Source organism: Apis dorsata, unplaced genomic scaffold (assembly GCF_000469605.1).
Source record: "Apis dorsata unplaced genomic scaffold, Apis dorsata 1.3 scaffold_486, whole genome shotgun sequence".
Classification (NCBI taxonomy): domain Eukaryota; kingdom Metazoa; phylum Arthropoda; class Insecta; order Hymenoptera; family Apidae; genus Apis; species Apis dorsata.
This window is the reverse complement of record NW_006263721.1, coordinates 683,092-686,399: the sequence shown is the minus strand read 5'-3', so window position 1 is coordinate 686,399 and position 3,308 is coordinate 683,092. Positions and strand designations below refer to the sequence as shown.

Here is a 3,308-nt window from a genome sequence, read left to right as displayed (position 1 = left end):
CGTTCCGTTGACCGTTCGTCGTTCGTCGTTCGTTCGTTCGTTCATTGGTTCGTTGATTCGTTCGCGTGTCGCTTCTCCCTGTTTTGTCACTGTATCGACGATTCCATGTACGCTTTTTCCTCTCCCCCCTCTCCTTCGTCACTGTCAATTTTCTCCGACTCGGCTTCGAATCGTGACGAAACACGGTCCCGAACGCGACAAACAACTCTGTCGAAAACGTGAAAGTGTGCGTAACGCACGAGCGTCATGAACGGTCCGATGTNAGGGAGGGAGGGAGGAGGAGGGGGGGACGATGGGCAAGGGAGGAAGAAACCGAGGGAAAGAAATATATAGAGGAAGAGAGAAATAGAGCAAGAGAAGAAGGGGGCGGGGAGGGGACATCTCAAGAGTGCGTCGGGCCAAGTGCGCGAGTGTCGTCACATCCGGTATTCGGGGTGGCGCTGTACTGCGATACGTTTACGTGTATGCGTGCGCGATAAAAGGCCGACGTATACGCGTATATGCGCGCATGTTTGTGAATACGAACGCGTATAGGGTGAAGCGAGAGCAGCGTAAGCGTGACACAACATTCCGTCCGCGCATCGTGTGTACGCGGAAAATTATGTGGCACACAGGTCGCTGGGATTCTACAGATATGGGCTGTCACGTGAGACGAGCATATGGCTGGTTTGGCCTGTTGAAAAATTCATAGCCTCGCTTTTGCCGTGCTATCGCGTCCCGGACTTTACGCGCTTCGCTGTATCGAAAAGTATAGGATTCCGATTGTCGCGCGTTCGCGGTGGTGAATCGGGCGGACCGGTAAACGAGCGCGCGCGTGCCACGGAACGAACACGGAGTGCAACGAATTCCAAGCTATGCGGAAAATCATATTTTCTATGCCGCCGGTACTGTTACGTTGTTATGCGTGGATCTCTTCTCGTTTCCGCTACGAATTCTTGGCATACTTAACGTCGCGTTACCACCACGTTGTCATTAACACGATCAACTTTGAAACGCGCTCTCTATATATACGAAATTGTTATTACGAATATGTTGATCGCTCTCTCGATCGATATCGAGATTAAATTTGCCATCGATGTGAAAAAAATGAAAATAATCTTCTTTCAAATTCGTACACGAGATACATTTTTACGCGTTGGAAAGTAGCCTCGATATTGCCTCGATTAGAGACAATAATCAGTAGCAAAGAATAGCGCACAACCGTTCTAAAAGTAGCTTGCGAACATCGAGCGTCAAACGATATGCTCCCGATTAAATTGGGATTAAGCGCGAGAGATCTGCACGGTGAAGCGAGGATCATTGCGAGACAGAGAAACGCCTTCGCTCGGTACGTCCCTGATTGTTACGGAATAGAGACGCGGCAGAAATAGCACCGTTCCTCGACATTCCTTATAATCCACCGTCTGAAAGCGGGGACACGCAGGGAGGAGATTGTGTGAAACAACGTTGCGCGGCGACCACGACTACGACGACTACTAACTACGAACTACGAATACGACGACGACGACGACGACGACGACGACGATATTCGGTTCCGCGTCACTACTATTTTCTGTGTTGTTGTACATCGTCACACGCGACACACGCATCGCATCATGGTATATTCCGTTTTCCAGAATGTGCCGCACTAACACGCTCGTGCCAGCCAATTAGATTTGTTCGTAGCCTCTGGACTGGCAGTTGTGAGAACGCGCGACTCGTTGAAAGTTTTCTTCTTCCTCTTCGTACGAACGACAAAGAGCTCGCGCTCCCGCTCGTGCTTACGTTCCCGCATACCATCGATCGTATCGTTTTCGGCTGGTCTCTTTGTCTCCTCGTCGACACCAAATTGTCAATAGAGCGAGGAGACGAATCATCGATAATTTCGATCGCCATCACGCTCGAATCCGTGCATTCTTCACACGAAACCGATTATTCCTCCACTTTTCATCTCTATATTGTTATTTCTCGATGTCACAAATTCGCCTTTTCTTTTTCGTAATCGCAATCACGGCTCGTGGAAGAAACGAGGCGCCTTCGCATTCGAGAGACGAACGAGTTTCGCGGAATACTAATGACGCGTACTCCGAGTATTACCGAGTGACTGACGTAGAAAAACGAAAACTCGGGGAACGTTTTGTTGCGTTATCGTTCGACGCTGTCGAGGAACGACCTCGAACGGGCCGACATCCATCCGTGCATACGTATACGTATGTGTGCGTGCACGTACGTACGAGGTTTCGCGCGCGGAGAACCGTGCACGGGCACACATTTAAAAGTCACGTGGCGCTTGACGTCGCGACGATGCAGCATTTCATTCACGACGATCGATTTCATTAGCGAAACGTCGACGTTCCGCCTCGACGAAACCTTTGAATCGACCGACTACGTTCGCGTATCGTGAAATAATTTTTCACCGACATATCGATTTATCTGGCCGTCCGTGCACGCCCGTTCCTCCAACCGATCATCGGCTACCGATGACGTGTGCCGATAACGCGCCACTCACGTTTCGTTCACAAACGAAAATATCGCCGCGGCCTCTCCTCGTTTATTCTCTTCGTTCGTTCGTTCGTTCGTTCGTTCGTTCGTTCGCGTCGTCGTCGTCCCTGCTTCTTGTGTCTACGTATATCACGTGATACGCGTGACGTTTACGTTTGCATTTTCCTCACGTGTTGGGCAAACGTCACGCGTGGTCGATACCGATTGTCGTCCGCCTATCTCTCCAACGCGAATATCGTAGATGCGCGCAGTTACGAGCGGGCACAAGTAGGGCAGCCGAGAAGAAAAAGCGAGATTCATCGAACGTACGCGCGTGTATTACACGGTGCACGCAATGCTCCACGACGACAATGGGAAACAATAATCGACGTTCGAGCATCGTGTCAATTAATTCCACCGCGCGTTATCGGCCGTAGTATCGTAATTGTCGAAGCGTTTTTCGAGCGCGGTATACGACCGATTTTTACGAGCAATCGGAATCACGCTCTAGCTTCTTCCATCTTCTCTCTACCTCTCCGCGATTCGAACGTACTCCGGTGCGCAAATATTTGCTTTACGCTGCACACGCTTGAGTTATATCCTCGTTGTATCGCTGTTATATCGCACCGTTGCATAAAGTATTACGTTCCTTCTTTTTTCCCCCGTCCTTTCCTATTCTCGAATCATCTCTACGAAAATTTTTCGCTTCGTTACGCGATTCAACGTTAAATCGGGATCGAGTGGAAGACGATCAAGTCAGATACATACCTTACAGACGCGTTATCGATGTATCGATCGAAAACACGGTTTCTCTTCATACGGGTACTTTTAATTTTTCGACGCGTAAC

The 3,308-nt window shown here is 49.7% G+C and overlaps 1 protein-coding gene across 10 annotated transcripts in view; it reads right to left on the bottom strand.

Moving 5' to 3' along the window:
* LOC102671224 (serine/threonine-protein phosphatase 4 regulatory subunit 1-like) overlaps window positions 1-3,308 on the bottom strand; it is a 111,361-nt gene that overhangs the window by 70,091 nt on the left and 37,962 nt on the right. The gene's annotated exons all lie outside the window — the stretch shown is intronic.